The sequence below is a fragment of the Oryctolagus cuniculus genome, chromosome 13 (assembly GCF_964237555.1).
Source record: "Oryctolagus cuniculus chromosome 13, mOryCun1.1, whole genome shotgun sequence".
Taxonomy (NCBI): domain Eukaryota; kingdom Metazoa; phylum Chordata; class Mammalia; order Lagomorpha; family Leporidae; genus Oryctolagus; species Oryctolagus cuniculus.
Window position 1 is genome coordinate 66,021,482 of NC_091444.1, and position 20,066 is coordinate 66,041,547.

Genomic DNA, 20,066 nt, shown 5'->3' on the forward strand with positions numbered 1-20,066 from the left:
TAAATACTAAATTGATCTTCTGTATATAAAGATAATTGAAAATGAATCTTTTTTTTTTTTTTTTTGACAGGCAGAGTGGACAGTGAGAGAGAGAGAGAGACAGAGAGAAAGGTCTTCCTTTGCCGTTGGTTCACCCTCCAATGGCCGCCGCGGCCCGCGCGCTGCGGCCGGCACACCGCGCTGATCCGATGGCAGGAGCCATGAGCCAGGTGCTTCTCCTGGTCTCCCATGGGGTGCAGGACCCAAGCACCTGGGCCATCCTCCACTGCACTCCCTGGCCACAGCAGAGGGCTGGCCTGGAAGAGGGGCAACCGGGACAGAATCCAGCGCCCCGACCGGGACTAGAAGAAACCAGTGTGCTGGCGCTGCAAGGCGGAGGATTAGCCTATTGAGCCATGGCGCCGGCCTGAAAATGAATCTTGATGAAGAATGGGATGGGAGAGGAAATGGGAGATGGGATGGTTGCAGGTGGAAGAGAGGTTATGGGGGGGAAAAGCCACTATAATTCAAAAGTTGTACTTTGGAAATTTACATTTATTATATAAAAGTTAAAAAAGAATAACCTAAAAAAATCTGTTTAAAATTACCCAGTATCTACCAAAAAGAGAAAACCACTGGAGAACCAGGAATAAACCCATTTCTACTGCTAGGTAAATAACACTGTACATTAGAAGTCTTAAGTGTCTTAAATTTATTTAAAAACACCTTTCAGCAATAATTTTTCAGTTTATTTTTTAAATTCCAACAGAAATTACATTAGCATGAAGATAACATTCTAAAGTGGTATCAAAAGTCCTTGTATTTATTTAGATACTTTTTATTTAAAAGTTAAAATATAAAAATAACTGATTTACTAGCATTACTCCTCTCCTCCTTAAAATATTTTTCATTTTAAGATTGCTTTATTTGAAAGTCAGAGTTACGAGGAAAGAGTTAAGACAGAAGAGAGATCTTCTATCTGCAGGTCACTCCCCAGATGGCCGCAATGGCCAGTGCTGGGTCAGGCTAAACCCAGGAGATTAATCCTAGTCTCCCACACTATGGGTGACAGGGGCCCAAACACTTGGCCATCTTATGCTGCTTTTCCCAGGCCATTAGCAGAGAGTGGGATGAGAAGTGGAGCGATTGGGACACGAACTGGCATCCAAATGGGATGCTGGCATCATAGGTGGTTGTGGTAGAATGAGAAGGCCATGCCGGCCAGCGCCGTGGCTCACTAGATTAATCCTCCGCCTTGCGGCGCCGGCACACCGTGTTCTAGTCCCGGTCGGGGTGCCGTATTTTGTCCCGGTTGCCCCTCTTCTAGGCCAGCTCTCTGCTGTGGCCAGGGAGTGCAGTGGAGGATGGTCCAAGTCCTTGGGCCCTGCACCCCATGGGAGACCAGAAGTACCTGGCTCCTGCCATCGGATCAGCGCGGTGCGCCGGCTGCGGCGGCCATTAGTGGGTGAACCAACGGCAAAGGAAGACCTTTCTCTCTGTCTCTCTCTCTCACTGTCCACTCTGCCTGTCAAAAAAAAAAAAAGAAGAAGAAGAAGGCCATGCCAAGATGGCCACTGGCAAGCAAGCATCAGTTACTCAGGAATGGCTTCGGAAATCCCCTGGGAAACCACCTGGCAACAGAGCCTCAGGAATGGCTTCAGAAACCCCCTGGAAAACCCCCTGGCAATGGAGCCTGCCTGGCAACAGGCTGTGATTGGTCAGGGCATAAACTGCCCCTTGACTGGTCTGGCTGCCTCGGCTATATAAGCTGCTGTACCAACTGAAATAAACAAGTCTGCGGGCTGCTTGCCTCTGGCCTGCTTTCACCTGACTCCCAGGGTCTGTGTGGTGACTCCACAACTCTTGCCTCCACCACACTCCTCCTCTCAGAACAAATCCACAGGAACAGGTGGTGGCTTTATTGTTACACCACAACCTCGGTCCCCAAAATACTTAGAATACATGTGGTGTGCATTGTACTATCCTATATATATCTTCAGTTAGGACTGTGTCAAACACCAAAACCCCCTTGACTATTAAGAGAGTTGGGGTCCAACACTTTAACACAGGTTAGAGCAGTATTCTTACTGTAGAGACCTCCCCAAATCCCCTCTCAGGGACAACTGCCTGGGACAGACTCCCATGAGTGATCTAATATCCATACAATTCACGTCACAGGAACAACACCAGCACAAAGCCTAGTGCCATAACAATGAAAGGGGAATGTGTCTCACATGCCAGGCTCTGAGCTAGGGGCTTTTCATATACTGCATTTTTTTATCCCCACATTAGCTTTGTGAAAGAGACATAGCCGTCTGCCCTAGGTAGCCTTCGATAGGTTAAGCTACTCTTTTAAACTTACAAAGCAAGAAATGATACATTGAATATTGGAACGCAGGCTAATGTTCTTGCATTTCTGTCCACTGCACAAAACCAACAGGATTTAAATTTTGTTTAACTATGACTTAGAGAGTGTCTGGATAGTTGTAGCTCCACACATTGATCTTCTAGAGAGCATTTTCCCTCCTGCAGTCTGTAACTTTCCAAATTTGTAAGCTCTCCGAGACGTAGGAGGCCAAAGAAACACCCTTCGATATGCAGGGAGGAGTAATAGCTTCTTCTAAAATAAAATTTACAGTGCCATTTTGGCTGTCCCTCAGAGCCTATAAAGACACATTTGAGCCACAATTTATTTCTTCAAGTCAAATTTACCTCCAAAACTAATACCAGAACTTGGTATCAAAACAAATCCAATGCACATCACAATTACCATTTTTCCTATATAATCTGTGAAAAAAGTCTTCTCAGTTATCTTGGATGCTTTTCTCCAACCTGATTCCTTCTTGCCACGTTTTTCTCTCTGCCTTAGTTACATGTTTCTTCCTCTTCTTTGGACTTTGGTATACAAAGCAAACACAACGTAGATGTCTCCATTAGATTTTCCACCACCTACAGCTTCTCCATATACAGCCTATGATCCTCTTCTACTGGGGTGCTATATTAGTCAGCTTTCTATTACTTCATGAACTTGCTAAGACAAGTTTCTTTTCAAGAAAGGAGGTTTACTTTGGCTCATGTTTTGGAGGTTCATAGGTCAAGACTGGTCAGCCTTGTTTGGCACCTCATGAGGTTGGCAAATGACAATAATGGAACTCAGGTAAATAAACAAACATGTGGCAAGCCAGAAAGCAGAGAGATTGGGTAGGCCCAACTAAGCATTTATAAACAACCCTCTTGCAAGAACTACGCTCCAAGGACACCTCCCCAGTGATCTAAGGATCTCCCATCAGGCCTACCTCATAAACATCAAAGTTATATTAAGTTGCCCCCTCCTGTACCATCAACTTTTGACTCTGGAATTTAATCATCTGCATGTGTTGGGAGTCAAATATTACTCAAAACACAGCAAGCACCATCTCTTCTGAATAGTTTTCTCAGGTTCCATAGTCTAGACCGGGTGCTCCTCCTCTGGCCTTTTAAAGCCCCTTGAACACATCACATCAGGGATGCACAGCACTGTAAAATTGTTTCCTGTCAGTCACTTTCAATACCACGAGCTTGCTGATGGCTAGCACAAATACAACTTCATATGTCTTTCCTTAATGGAAACAGCAAAGAAAATTAAAAACATGGAGTAAGACTGTCTAAGAGAAGAGGAAAAGGCCTCACAGTCATTTAATCTCTCTAACCTTTGGTACGCTTTAACTACATAAATATTTAACAGATACTTATTAAACTTGTATGCCATATACTGTGCTAGGCACTGTAAGTACAGAAATGAGGTGACACAGCAGCACACAACATGACAGAGGAGTCAGCATACAGACATGATTAGGGAATTATGCAAGGTTTCTTGAGAGCACAGATTGAGAGACAATTCATGACTAGAGGATTTGAAAAAGACAACACAATAGCTGGACTTCTAAACTGGGGACCTACATATCAGTAGGAGTCAATGTATAAGAGAGAGAGGGAAAAAGCTGTTCATAACCACCAAAATCACCAATAAAATCAGTCAAGCCTAAAACTGAGCCAGCTGCTTTCCTTCAAATAAGAAATGGCCTAAAAAAATCCTATTATCATTGTCATACATCAGGACCATTATTAAAACTACTTTTCAGTCCAGTTCTCTGCTGTGGCCCGAGAGGGCAGTGGAGGATGGCTCAACTGCTTGGGCCTTGCACCCGCATGGGAGACCAGGAGGAGGCACCTGGCTCCTGACTTTGGATCAGCGCAGCACGCCGGCCATGGTGGCCATTTGGGGAGTGAACTTTTCATTAAGCCATTCATACAAATCTATCAAACTACTACAATAATACTATTTTCCCTGATACTTGCTGGAAACTATATAAAATATTTTCCCACATGAATACTGGAAATGCAATTCTGTTATGACAGAGTAAATAAAGCCAGCGCATATAAAACAGCATTCTCAGGGCTGGAGTTGTGGCAGGTAAAGCTGCAATGCCAGCATCTCATATGGGTGCTAGTTTGGTTCATGTCGCAGCTATTCCACTTCTGATCCAGCTCCCTGCTAATGGCCTGGGAAAAGCAGCAGAAGATGGTCCAAGTATTTGGTACCCTGCCACCCACATGAGAGACCCGGATAAAGCTCCTGATTCCTGTCTTTGTTCTGGCCTACGGTTGGCTGTTACAGCCATCTGGGGAGTGAACCAGCAGGTAGAAGATGTCTCTCTCCCTCTCTCTCTCCTTCTCTCTTTGTAACTCTTTCTAAACAAATCTTGAAAAAAAAAATATGGCATACTCTCTTCAATTGAGCAGTAAAACAGAAGCATCTTCCATGTAATGAACATGAAAAACTATGAAGAATGTAGAATTGCTTGCCACAAAGGATGCATATGGACTTTGTGCTTATTTCTGTTAGCCCCATTGCCTAGAGCTAGGGCTTGCTTTACTCAACTGGCAGACTCAGGGTAAGCAGGCTGGACACTCTGAAACACTAAAAAGTTAACTTCCCTAACCAATGGGTATATGCATTCAGCAAAAGCTGAACACAGTCTCTTGTTACCTCCACATAAAACATCTGGCAATCTCAGTCTATGGGACTGCTTTTCAGATACACACACTAACATGGGTACTCAGGAGCTGGACCACAAAAAACTAACAAGAATACACTGCAATCATGAGCTTCAGTTTCTTAGTAAGTTAACAAAGGTCTACAGGCCTAAGAAAACAAATATGAAAAAGGTAACAGAACCAGCTTTTGTTGATCAAAATGATTGATGGTTCTTGCAAATGTTTATCATCTTAACCATTTTTAAATTTATTAAACAAGTACAGTTTATAAGAAGAAACACTTAAGAAACAACTGACAAATGATTTTCCATATTATCAAAGGCAAGGAAATGATGGGTGCTCTGATCAGACACGGACATTTTTTATCCAAATCTTTGATTTACTAAGTATTGAAGCCTTTTTCTCATACATAATCCAGGAATCTAAGGAGATTCATAGGCATTACACATGAACACCCAATTTACACTTGCCCCACGGGGCCCATTAAATGTTCTTTTATTACAAGCACTCAATTCTTGAGTTCTGAAATATCTGGCAAATGCACACAACATGTCAGAATATATGTTTTCAAACAAAGAAACATCACCCTGTTCTCCTTTATCTTCCCAGGAACAGAATGCACTTCCTTTAAATTTATTGTTTAGTTAATCTGTGCCAAGCACTGAGCAGATGTAGGGAGGGGATATAAACTGTGTTGACTGTATCTTCTAAGTCTCTGTTTGGGGGAACCTAGCCCTCTGAAGTGCACACCAAGCAGCAGGATGCCTAAATGGTTGTAAGTCAACTCACACAGGAGCCTAGAAGGGAGAGCCTCAATACTTTTCCAAGCCCAAGTTTCTTTCGAAAAAAGGTCACCAGTGGCTGTGAACAGGCTTATGCAACCTCTGACAGGTCTTCAAAGAATTCATGGAAAAATCCCAATATGAAAAACATTATGCATATATTTCAAAAATATTTTGTACCAAAATAAATGTTTAATCCTATTTTTCCACGAACTTTCCGAAGTCCCCCTACTGGCCTGACAAGAGTCAACAGGAAAAGCAAAAGCTGTGTAGTAATGCTTCAGAGTTCTCCAACAGATTTGTTCTAAAATCCTTCCTTCCTTTGTTCCAACTTTTTAATTCCAATGCTCCACCCCCATGTCACCCCAGCTCTAATACGCATTTCTACTGAGAGGCTGTACTATTCCCTGGGCAGTCATACAGTACCTCTTGATTCATGCCTCCATCAGAAGTGACCATATACTTCTTGATCTATCACACTAACATAGTGTGAAGAAATATGCACAGTCCTAGAACCCGGTCACCTTGTTTGACACCTTCTTTAGTGTTGTCTTAAAGCATTTATTTCCTTCCCAAGAATACTTTCTATGATTGAAATTATGTGGTATCAGAAATTTTATTTCTATAACATTTCCAGATACTAGTAAACAAGTTTGCCTACTTGCTTTTCTACTATCCTTGAAGTTTTGATGTAGCATTTCTTTCCTTTTTGCTGTGACTATTTTTTTGTTTTCCTTCCTACTCTATTTATTTATAAATTGCCATTAGACTTGTTTTTCTATCTTATTGCCATTAAAGATATGAACAAGGTACACATAATGCCCCCATAAATTCATAGCCAACTGGGAAAAGCTATCCACATATGCACCCAAAACGATGTTTTAACTCAAGGCATATATTTAAATTAAGAACAAGAAAGAAGGTGGGATCACTTCTGAAACTAATGATCTTTACATTTATCTACTGCTTGCACATCACTAAGTATATATTTTAACAGATAAATTTATTTATTTGAAAGGCAGAGTTAGAGAGAGAGAGAGAGAGAGAGAGTCAGAGAGAGAGCAATAACGGCCAATGCTGGGCCAGGCCAAAACCAGGAACCTAGAATTCCAGCAGGTCTCCCAAGTAGGTGGCAAGGACCCAAGCACTCTGGCTATCTTCCACTGCTTTCCCAGGTACATTATCAGGGAACTGGCTAAGAGGTAAAACAGCCAAAACTCAAACCAGAATGCATTTGGAATGCTGCCATCACAAGAGGTAGATTAACCCACTGTATCTTATGACAACCACTAAGCATATTTCAGGAGCAGGTGTTTGGCACAGGGGTTAAGACACTCCTTGGAACACCCACAACACCTATCACAGTGCCTGGGTTGAGTCTCAGTTCTTCCATTTCTGATCCAGTTTTTTGCTAATGTGCACCTTGGGAGGTGGCAGTTGATGGCACAAGTACTTGTGTCCCTTCTACCCACATGAGATACCCAGATGGAGTTCCTGGCTCCTAGTTTCAGCCTGGCCCAGCCATTACCATTATGGACATTTGGAGAGTAAGCCAGTGAATGGAAGATCTCATTTTGTCTGTCTCTCTGCCTTTCAAATAAAACCTTTCAAAGTTAGTATATTTCAAATATCTGATCACTGTCAACCTAGTAAAGTCCTAAATCAAAAGCCAGGTGTCCTACACATCCAATAACCTACTGTGTTAACAAATAAGCTCATGAAGATTAAAAAGCACCAGCTATAGATTTTAAAAGACAACATTTTAAATTTTGTGCTTTTAGAATAAGTCCACTACTTCACTACTTGAACACCTAAATATGTAAGGCTGATAATTAGAAGCTATTATTTTCTCCTCAAAACATTTTTCTCATGTTTCTCTGCAATGCTTTATTTCACTTATGAGTGTATTATTACACCATAAAATATTTGAAAATTTTTGTTAGGTGACATACTTATAATCTTCTGAATTTTATATTTAAAAAGAAAATAACATTCATTACTTAGAATATTATGTTGGTATCTCTTTAGGCAGTCAGCTTCCCTTATTAAGTGGTATTTAAAATATAAAAATTTTATTATATGCTTTTCAAAATCATAAAGACAAGTATGTCTATCTACATGTATACATTTACATACATACACTTTTAATCCTTTGAGCCTTACATATATTAAATGTCAAACAAAAATTTCTAAAAATAATGTCATTTGCCAAACTATTTTCATGCTGTCTCTGAGTGAAGAAAACTGTAATTTCTGGTCATTAAAAGAACAAAAAGATTGTTAATTTTCCTTCCTTACACCCTTTGCTCAGTCATTTCCAATCCATCCTAATCCAGAGACAATGCTAGAGATCTACAACACTTTTCTACTATCAGATTTAATCCATTTGGTTTCGTGGCATAGATGAGTTGAAAACAAAAGGCAAAAGCCAGTTTGCCTTAGACCCAACAGGCAAGTTATTTCCTCAGAACAATATTCAAATTGGTTTTTATTTTGAAACAATTATTTCTTACCATGATTGGCTGTGAAATAAACAGTTTTCTAAGTTATTGTAAAAGGACAGCAAAATTCAGCCATTTCATCTACCCATCTGCTTCTCTGTGGCAACAAACTGACTTCCATGTGACACATGAATACAGCAAAGCTGTCTGTTTAAAAGAAATAGAATCATGCTTTCAACAGGCAACGGAATAATTACTGAAAATGAGTACTAACAGCCATCACCAATATCCAAAATAATAATTTTAAACCCAAAAAGTAAAGAAAATTTAAAACTGATTTTGGCTGGGTCCCAATGGAGCTAAGAAAAACTACTGTCTGTTAAGCAAGTGATTCATTGACAACTGGAGAGAAAAAAATAAAAATTCCAATGTTATGATGTTAATAATAATTTCATCTGCAGCAACATTCAGGAAGCTGATTAGATGATTCTAATGGGTGATTTAAAGTGAAAGGAAAAAACACCCTTAGCATAATTTAATAAGATCTTCAGGCTGAAGCATATTCAAGGGTTTCATGAAAGACCTTCTCATGGCCTTTTAATAGCTCTTTCCAATTCCAATTAACTTGTTAAATGCCAATTCTCACTACCTCATCAGAAATCCAAAGCAAGTCCTTTCTGATGAAATCATTAAATAACCATTAATAGTACAATGCCTACTAAGTATTTACAGACAGTCCAGCAGACCGGCAGAGATAAGCAGTTCTCAAATTCTCCATGCCAAGAGAAAGAAAGGGTAATTAAAAATAATAATAAATTCTATTTATCTCTGGGATGTGCTAAGCTATATTTATCTAACACATATGCCCTTCCTAATCGTTTCTCTGGGGTTAATATTTAGATTAGGATAACCTTTTCATATACCCTCAATAGAGAGTAGAAAAATATTGATTAAGAGAGAGTTAATTTACCTTGAAAAGTTAGATAGGTACTGAAACAATCACAAAGCACATGTAGGCTGTGGGCTGTCACTGCCTGCCAGTGTGATGTCAGATGGCTCCACTGAGGGATCATGTCAGTGTCTGGACTTTGCTGACACATTCTCCTCTCAGGAGCACCATCTATGTCAGCCCCATACCAGCACTCATGTTTCAACAGATCTGCCTGTGACCTTTGCCTCACCACCCCCCGACCACTTGCTGCCCCTCAGGACTAGATAAGCCAGGTTCAAGAGACCAGGGGAATTTTTGTTCTCAAGTTATTTTATGTTTTTATTAATTTCTTCATTCAACAGTTCAAGGAAAGAAAAGTTGCTACTTGTTCTTTAGTATTTTTGCTCTCTTCCCAGTAGATGACTATAAGAACATCAGCTAGTTACACATAAACTGTCATCTTTTGTCTTCTGAATTCAATGCACTGGAAGCAGTCCTACTTTCTAGCTTTTATGATTGTTGGTAAATTTCAACTGAAGAATAGGAAAGGATGCAGTGGCTTGAAATTCCCTGAGCTCAGCATGCCTATGCAGCACCACTATACATTTTAATTATCCACTGCTACATGCTGATGACTCCCACAGTTCTCTCCGGCCTTAACTTCACAGACCCTTTGCACATGAATATTTAACTGCCTACCAGACCTCTGCGGGCAGACCTCATATGGTGTTTAAAGTTGAAGTCATCATACTTCTCCTGTACATGGTCGCCAACTGCTTTTAGCAGTGGTTCAAGCTTCAACCTGCATCTCCTTTTACTCATCTCTCTCTCTCTTACTTTCTAACTTGAGTCAATCTCCAGGCTCTGCCTTCTATTAACTTATCTTCTATTAACTCTCTAGTTTAATTCTTTAGTCTACTGCTTATCTGGTTCACATCCCAATCATTTCTCAGAGGAAACAATGCATGGTCTCCCACCTGCTCTCCTTGATTATACCCTTTGTCTGGGAGAGCAGGGTAAAATCTCAAACTCCATCCACACATTAATCAGTACAACCCAGCTAAACTTACATGTGGTTCACTAACTTCTCCATGTCCTCCAATGGCTCCTCTTCTCTTCCTTATTAGCCACAAATTCCAAAACATAGTACTGGCCTTTGAGACTCTGTCCTCACTACCTCTCCCTTTAACCTCTATCAGTTCTTCCTTCTCAGAAAATACCACATAATTCTTTCTCATCTATTAATAGATATTCATCCCATGAGATTAATCTCAAAATTCCATGCATTAGGGCTCTACAGAGAAACAAATTCATGTATTTATATTCTACATAAATAAATCAGACCTCCTTATTCACAGGTTCCACACTTGTGGATTCAACCAACTGTAGATTGAAAATATTCATGAAATGGGCCGGCATCACGGCATAGCAGGTAAACCCAGTTGCTCCACTTCCAATTCAGCCCCCTGCTAATGTGCCTGGGAAAGCAACAGAAAATGGCCCAAGAGCTTGGGCCCCTGCACCCACGTAGGAGACCTGGAAGAAGTTCTGATATCCCGGCTTCAGCCTGGCCCGGCCATGGCTGTTATGGCCATTTGAAGAGTGAACCAGCAGATGGAAGATCTCTCTCAATCTCTCTCTTTTTTCCCCACTCTCTCTCTGTAACTCTGCCTCTCAAATATATATTCAGGAAAAAAATCGCATTGCTACTGAACATGTACAGCCTTTTGGAGGGGGGTATATAAAAACTAGTTACAAAGAATTTGCATTGTGTTATGTATTATAAGTAATCCAGAGACAATTTAGAATATACGAGAAGTTATGCACAACTTACATGCAAATACTTCATCATTTTATAAAATAGACTTGAGTACCCAAAGCTTTTGGTATCCATATGGGGTCCTGGAGCAAATCCCCTCAGGATAAAAAGGAATGACTGGAAATATATAGTTATATACAATTTTATATAGCAATATTAATTATATAGAAATTATAGATTTGTTATAGGAATTTAGCTTATCTGATTTTGGAGGCTGAAAAATCCCACAATATGCTGTTTGCAAGCTAGGAAATGAAGAAAGGTGGTGGTGTGATTCATTCTCAGTCCCAAGGAACTGATGGTGTGACTTTGTCTAGTGGAGTGGGCAACTGTAAACCCCAGGGGCTGAAGGACAGAGAAGCAGGAGCCCCAGTGTTACAGGGGAGGGCAGGAGAAGTCAGATGTCTCAGCTCCAGAAGAGAAACAAAATTACCCCTTCCTTGACCTTTTTGCTCTGTTTGGGTCCTCAACAGACTGGATCATGTCTTCCCACATTGATAAGGGTGGCTCTTCTTTATTCAGTCCACTGATTCTTCTGAAACACTGTCTCAGACACCAAAGTAGTTTCTTAGCAGCTCTCTGGGCATTCCTTAAGCCAGTCAAGCTGACACCAAGTTAACATCACGCTCATCTCTTCCAGTGCTTTCCATGCCCCAACTCTCATTAAGATTAGCTACCCTCCTGCAATCCTACATACCCCACCATACTGCTGTGTCTAAGTGTTATTTCTCCATATACAGCATATACACTCCTAGAGGGCAGGGTTTATGCCTCACATTTGTATTCCAGCTCATAATCCAATGCTTCTCACATGGAAAGCCTTCCATAAAAACTGAAGCAGGAACGAATGACCATGTGGAGTTCAAAAGTGAGAGCTAATGGCCTGTATCAGAAATCTGTTAAGTCCGAGATCCTAGCTGCTATCATTCAGAAAGCTCCGTTACATTCCCCAAGGCACATATATATTTTTCCATGGTCCTCAATTTCAATGTTATACTGCTTCTCACACTCCTAAAATAATGTCAGTTATTTTGAGAATATCAAGGTCACTGCAAGTAATACCTCTGTGCTCACTCACTCTCCTTGACTGAAAAATTCTGTCTCTTCATACACAGGAAAGCACGTCTCTGTGTAAGTGTGATTCAGTTTGTATAAACACATCCCAGACCCTTACCTGCCACCTCCCTCTTCCTGCACCCTATCCCTTTCTTTTCACCTTAGAAACAGATCTCCACTTTATTTTCTCCTCTAAATTTCTACTACTAAGGTCAGATCTCTATCATCTCAAGATAAATTTTTATAAATTTTTAAATAACTGAATTTAACTGATGTATTAAAAAATATTGATTTTATTTATTTGAAAGGCAGAGAGACCAGAGTAAGACAGAAATGGACAGAGATCTCCTATGTGCTGTTTCATTCCCCTACAACAGCCTGGGAAGAGCCAGGCCAAAGTCAGGAGCCAGGAACTCACATAGCTGGAATGGATACCACTATGTAGGCCATCCCCTGCTGTCTCCAAGGGTCTGCATTAATAGAAAGCTGGAATTCTAGGTGTAGCTATGATTAAAACTCAGCTTCTCTGATATGGGATGTGGATATACCAAGCAGAGTCTTAATCACTAGGCCAAAGGCCCACCTCTTAGACTATTTTAACGACTTCCTAACCAGTCTCCCCTGCTCCAGTTTCTCCCTTTAATCTCTTCATCATATTGCCATTGAATGTGAATCAGTATTTGTTTCGCAAATATGTCTTGATGTTGGTGCTAGAAGGGAGGGCACTTTTTAATCTGCCTGAGCCCTAACCAAAATCTGCTCAAGCCTTAAAATCTTCTCATATGAATAAGGAAAAGTGCAAATTTCTTCAACTGAAATTCAAGGCCCTCTCCTGTGATGAACCAACCTTACCTTCCCTTGTACTTTAGAATCATACTCTTTGCAAGAATAGTCTATGAATTATACATCATTGATATTTACTGCTTAAGAGAAAGACTGAAGTTAAACAAGTGGTCAGAAAATGCTTGTTGAATTAAGCTGTCTTTATTATATAACAAGCCTTCAAATGAAGCAATAATATATTATTTACCACTGAATTTTTAGAAGAATGTAGACCAGCACCAACATCAAGACATATTTGTGAAACAAAATATTGATTTATATTCAACTCCAATATGATGAATAGATAAATGAGCTAGAAAAAATACTTTAAAAAAACGAATGTATCAAATCATTTTAACAATTTTACTATGAAATATTTCAGTTACACAAAAACTAGAGCAGGGCTACTCAGAATACATCACTGACCAGGAAATCTGTTATAAAACCACTGTTAAGAGAAAAATAAAAATTAAGAAAAGCATTTAGGAGCTGACATAAGGGCAAAGCAGGTTAAGCCACAGTTTGCGACGCCAAGATCTTATATGGGTGCACTGGTTCAAGTCCCAGCAGCTCTGCTTCCAATCTAGCTCCCTACTAATGCACCTGGGAAAGCAGAGGAACATGGCCCCCATGCTTGCCCTCCCATCCATGTGGGAAACTCAGATGGAGTTCCTGGCTCCTGACTTCCACTTGGTCCAACTCTGCTGCAGTTATGTGGGGAATGAGCCAGTGAATAGAAATACATTCATGTGCTTGCATATTCTCTCCCTCCCACCATATAAATAAACAAATAAATCGTTTTTTAAAAAAAATACAAGTAGTCTTTAAACAAAAATAAAAGGCATTTATAAACTTTTATACCAATCTGACATGGATTAAACTACCAATGCATAATCAGTAGGCTTATCTGTTTGGCTAGGTTGAGACTTGTTCAAACTATGATGAGTGGTATATAAGGCAGGCTACTCACTGCATAGGTGAAAAACAAAGAAAAATAAAGGCCTTCACCAAAGCCAATCTCAAAAGCACTAGTGAAGAGAATAATATGACAAACTCTGATGTCTCACAATTTCTTCAGCCTTTCATATATGCCTAAGACCTCTGCTACCCATGACATAAAATATTATTGATACAGTTGATACTTTGTATCATTCCCTACTCCTGTGTCCCTTTCTCCCTTTTCTCTTCTGAGATAGCCTCTCCAATATGACTTTTCTAATAGGCTACAGTCAAAGAAAACTGACCAGAGCTGGAAAGTACAGTGGTAAAGACAAGTTTTATTCAGAGCTACTATAATAGGGAAAAAGGGACATCAATAAACAACTGGGGTCAATTCAGAATACAGAAATAGGAAGTAGGAATTTATAACAAGGGAACACAGCAGGGAGTCAAAGGATGGAAAATTATTCAGAGAAAACTTCATGGGCAAAAGATATTCTGGCTAAACTTCCTACAGGATTAGTGCTGGATAGGACAAGGCAATCAGATATCACTTGGGAGGAAATGGAAGATGACAAACCCAATCAGGTATCACTGCAGATTAGATATCCAGGTGTGAAGGGAGAGGTGTATGTGTGTATTGTGTTCTGACTCAACTGACTTAGTAGGGTTCTTGCTAAACCTAGATTTTACAAGGAAGTGCACAAATGAGCCTTAATGAGGAGAGGTTTCAGGAGCCTGATCAAAGTTTGGTCAAGCAAACAATCTTTATTATTACTAAATCCTGTTTAGATGCATGACATTTTCCTGCTAAAGTTGAGGGCAATGTTTCCTTTCATTAAAAAAGAAAACACATACTAAAAATTAACAATGAGAAATATTATATTACTGACTTCAATCTGTTTAGCATGATGTGAAAACCCATTCTGTCCCTTCTGGGCCCTTCAGCCAGGACTGAAGACCTGAACTCCAGGTTAAGAGAAACCTACCACCTGAACTTTCAGAGGAAGCGAGGCATTACTAAAACACCCTTATTTGAAAAAAAAAAAAAAAAAAAAAGACTTATGAGCATTTCAGAAGGATGTAGGAAGAAAAAAGAGCAAAGATAATGCATTTCCACTTACAAAATAGGCTTCCTGTGAACACTGGGCTGATAGGATTTAACTATAAAAGATGCTTATTTAACTCTTAGAAGTTAGCTTGGAAAAGATACAGAAGAAAGAAGAAATGCCTGAAATGACAAGTGGAGAGCACAGGCTTTTTATGGTTAATCAAATGGGCACGACAATGCCAACATGCCTCCTGAAATACAAACCTTGTATTTTGGCACTACTGCCAACTCATTTCCAAAACATTCACTGTTAATCAAACTTGTTTGACTGGCTCCTTATTGAAACTTTATAAAACTTTAATTTTAGCCTCATAAGCCCTGCAGCTGCAAATTAATTGAATAAAATTTACAAACATTATGCAGTGAGATAACCACTTTCAAAATCTTTTCCCTATTCAGTTGACTTAGCTGCCTAGCATGCCAGTTTTGCTTGACATGAATTCAGAGCCCCTGGAAACCTTCCTAATCCTACTCTCTAGGCCTTGTGCCTATTCATGGAACCATGTTAACCCACATCCGGAAAATTAATAAACCTCAGATGGGTTTAGGCACTCAGAAATGCTCCTGCCATTTCTTACCATGCACTGTACTGAAGACATGCTTTGCAATGGGAAAATCCTCCCCAAAGGCCACACAGCAGCAGATAAAATCCCTGAGGTTATTACCATGCAACAAAATATCTTAGAAGATTATTGTGTTTTAAATATGAAAACAGGAATTATGTATACTGAAGGTGAAACTGCTTTTGTCTTGGTTTGATATAGATATTCCCAAAACTCATCTCTGAACTCATCTACTTCACAATGAAGTACAAAAGTTATCACAATTTTTAAACAGCAAGGCAAGTAAAATGATATGATTGCTCCCATATCTGCCAACTGTAGCAACTGAGTCAGCTAAGCAGAGGTTACATACATCACACTGACAAAGAAAAGAGAAAAGACCACTAACTTTCTGAACTGAGAAGTTTTAATATACTCTAGTGCCAAAATTCATTTATGATTTTCCTTGTTACCAAGTAGAATTGAAATACATTGTCTCTGGTTTTCACAGCACAACTGACACCTTTTCCAACTGAGGTCAAGTCTTTTACCTTTTGTTTTCATCAATTTTATCAGGACTGGAAGCCTCTGGCTCATATGAAGCCATGGAGGCAATGGAGTTTATAAAGCTTCTGATGTATGTCAGAAGATCCAGGTTTGAAAAAACCTCTGATAAACAGCAAAGGCACTTTTATAATTACTTAAACTCTCTGAAACAGTGTTCTCAATAGAAAAGTGGGCACAGCTCTCAAGTAGATTGGTATAAATGTGAAGTAAGAGAAAATAACAAGAGTTAGTCAAATGAACTGTTAATAAAAAAAAACTTGAAAACTTTTTAAAAATTATTTTCATTTTACTTGAAAGGCAGAGAGAGACAGAGAGACAGATAAGAGATCTTCCATCCACTGAATGACTCCCCAAATGCCCAATACAGGCAGGGCTGGGGCAGACCAAAGCCAGGGGCCTAGATTGCCATCTGAGTCTCCCATGTACCTGAACCATCGCCTGCTCCTCACACTGATGCACATCAGCAGGAAGCTGGATGGGAAGCAGAGGAGCTGCAGCTGGAACAAGGCACTCTGAAACGGGGCACGGGCATGCCAAAGCAGCTACTGAACCTCAACACCAAAGGCTTGCCCTGAACAGAGTTTTGAAATATATGTTTTTGCCTTCTTTAGGAACAAGCAAAAAAATAGACCTGGCCGGCGCCGCGGCTCACTAGGCTAATCCTCCGCCTTGCGGCGCCGGCACCCCGGGTTCTAGTCCCGGTTGGGGCGCCGGATTCTGTCCCAGTTGTCCCTCTTCCAGGCCAGCTCTCTGCTGTGGCCAGGGAGTGCAGTGGAGGATGGCCCAGGTGCTTGGGCCCTGCACCCCATGGGAGACCAGGAAAAGCACCTGGCTCCTGGCTCCTGCCATCGGATCAGTGCGGTGCACCGGCTGCAGCGCGCCGGCCGCAGCGGCCATTGGAGGGTGAACCAACGGCAAAGGAAGACCTTTCTCTCTGTCTCTCTCTCTCACTGTCCACTCTGCCTGTCAAAAAAAAAAAAAAAAAATAGACCTAACATATCCCATTGCAAATTGCTTTTTTAATATATAGCTTTATATAAAACCACACAGGATCACAAAGAGATTCTTTTTATAAGTTAGTCATAGAAAAGGTAACACTATGGCTACGAAAATCACTGGTCAGCTCTCTGTCCTCCAACAAGAAATAGGTTAAATCCCTGAAAAAAATGTTTATGTCTCCCCCTTAATAATTCTGGACAGTGAGAAAACTAGCTAATTCAAACAAAGGCCATTAAATAAATAAAATCCAACTCTTGTCTCTTTAGAGAAAAAGCAGATGGAAATAATACAAAAGATTGCTAATGCTTTGGCAAACTGAACATTCTTCCAAATGCCATTTACAAAAGCCCACCAGACCTCCAGCTGTGATGATGCCATGGGAACCCCCCATGGCAATTGTAAGTATATTTAACTAAGACCAGAAACACAGACGATTGAAAAAAAAACCTTCCAAATAAATAAATCTAGAAAGGAATTACTGTTTCTATCACAGAACAATAGATTAAATAGCCAAAGTTAAAGAAGAAAATAATTTATGTATATATCCATATCATTATGCAATCTCAAAAGGTAAGAACTTTAGTGACCTGTCATCAAGGAAACAGCTACATGGAACCCTGGGTAGGTTCTGGAAGATGTTAGTATAGAGAAACTTGACCATACAATGAAAATTATAACTGACTTTCAGGGCTAGCCATTTTTCAGAAGAGAAACAAAAAAGAAAGTATCAATAGAGTAATTCCTTATGCAGATGGCTGATGCAACCAACCGAACATGCAAATAGTTAGCAAGCATCTACCACACATGAAGCATTTTGTGAGGTGCTGTAGAAAACAAAAACCAATGCAACTCTAGGAGTTTATAGTCCAGAAAAGTAATGGATAATTACAGAAGCAGAGGTTATGCTATGAATGTAGGTATCCTCCTATTTACAATCTCAACATAAAGATTATGCCCTTCTATAATTAATGCTATTAATGTCCACTCCATCTCTCAAATCATCCTCTCTAAAATCTTTGCTTTTCTGAATTACAGATCTACTTCTTAAATATCACACATATGTTCTACTTATTATAAACACTTCCCTACTGGGGTTCTCATTTCCAGTGTTCACACCCTTCATTCTATTCACTCCTTAGTTACTAAAATATTTTCTCAAGCAACCAAGGAAAAAGGCAACCACAGTGATCTCCATTTGAGAGCCATCCTCTCTCAGGCTTCTACTGCTTTGCACAAGTTGTCCTCCGCTTAGAAAGCCGTCTCCCCGTCTTTGCCCAGTCAGCACTTTCTCTTTATTCTAATGCACTGTCTTCCGTGTAGGCTTCTTTGACTCTGTGCAGGTTACATCTTTGCTCTGTAATAGGCTGAATATGCCTTACATCTGCCTCAGTATACTGGTGTAATTTTGTTTCTTTTTGTTCTGCAAGACTGTGAGCCTCTTGAGTTCAGGGACCATTTCATTTCTTAATCATCTCACAGAACCTAGCACAATGCATGACACACACAAAATATATATGATAAAAATCTAATGAATGAACTAAGAGAATTACTAATTTACTCAAACTGCAAGCCTAATAAAGGAAATTACTGCCTATTAGGCTGGGACTGTACCATATTACAAAGATAAAATTAGACTAGCCCTGATAAAGAAAATACTGTTAGAGTCTTAGAAATAGCCTGCATATAAAATATTATAAATGGATTCCTTACAATTCAGCTGTAGCATTCTACTAAAAGGTAGCCCTATAGCAGTCACTTTGGCAGTTGGCAACTCATTTAAGACTCGGAAGCTAACTCAAGGGAAAACAAAAATGGTGTCTGACAAACTTATTTTTAGGCTCAAGATAAATTTTTATTAGGAAAAAATAAACATAATGTGGCCTAAGAATCAGAAGGATTTAAAAAAAAAAAAAAAAAACCTTGTCTGAAGCTGAAATGTCTCCATGGACAACAGAACCTTAATTACTGGCTTGCTTTCAGGAAGGCCATTAACCTGCATTTAAACTTCAGATTTCTGCAACAACCTTACATGTCCAGCTCTTATCAAAAAAAAAAAAAAAAAAAAAAAAAAAAAAAAAAAAAAAAAAAAAGAATAAGAAGAGGAAGAGAAAGAGGAAGAAGAAGAAGAGGAAGAAGAAAAGAAAGAAAGAAAAAAGAAAGAAAAAAGAAAGAAAAAAAAGGAAATAAGCCTCCAACCGAGTTCTCACTTACTACCAAACCATTGGTTGTAGATCTCCTGGTCTCCAAGTTTGTTTCATTGCAACTGATTCCTCCTGGGACTGCAGGGGCAAACCAGAGGTGCTGCTCAGGTAGAAAGCAGCCCAGCCACACCTGGAGGATGTCGGTTTGCATCCAGGAGTACTGGACAAAGAAGCAGAGACCTAGCAAGGGCTCGGGAGTACTGCCTTTCTTGCAGGCTCCCGGGGGTTCCCATTATGTATTACAGGAAGAACGAATTTTGAGCATGAGAGTATAAATCAAAACCAGCAGTGGGGATGCTGATTAAAACAATGGGTACCTCAGGAGCAACCACAAGAGGTAACGTCTCTTCAGTCAAATTTCCAAGCTATTTCTCACTCAGCAACATACCCCTGCTCCTAGGCAAACTCTCAGCAGTGGCAGACCCTGGTAACAAGTAAAATTACAAATTACTTCAAAATTACAAATTACTTCAAATTACAAGCCATTGAGAAAGGGTCATGAATCTGGAAATCAGAAATCAAGTTGTGTCTCAGCTTAATCTCTACCTGATGTACAGTCGCACACAAGACTCAATCTTTTCATTTTTAAAGAATCAGGTGATCTCTTAGGGCCCTCCTAATTTTAAAGTACTCTAATTCCATGTAAGGGTTCTAAACCATGAACATCAAGTTAGGATTTCAGATATTTCTCATAATCCATACTTAAGAGAGAACCCTTCTTTAGGTCACTTCCTTTTGTAGTGTCCATGAGGTAAATCACTAAATTGTTGCACAAAGTAAAACATGCAGAAATGACTAATGAATCTAACCAAAGAGCCTGAGCCTTGCATAGTGAGTATA

At 39.9% G+C, this 20,066-nt stretch overlaps 1 protein-coding gene and 1 long non-coding RNA gene across 3 annotated transcripts in view; both read right to left on the reverse strand.

Annotated features, from left to right (window-relative positions):
* SMYD3 (SET and MYND domain containing 3) overlaps positions 1-20,066 on the reverse strand; it is a 777,767-nt gene that overhangs the window by 331,173 nt on the left and 426,528 nt on the right. The window lies entirely within an intron of this gene.
* LOC138844989 (uncharacterized) lies at positions 6,505-19,090 on the reverse strand. The gene is made up of 2 exons (XR_011381546.1): positions 17,018-19,090; positions 6,505-16,657 (listed from the first exon to the last, which is right to left on the reverse strand). It is a non-coding gene; the product is annotated as an uncharacterized lncRNA (long non-coding RNA).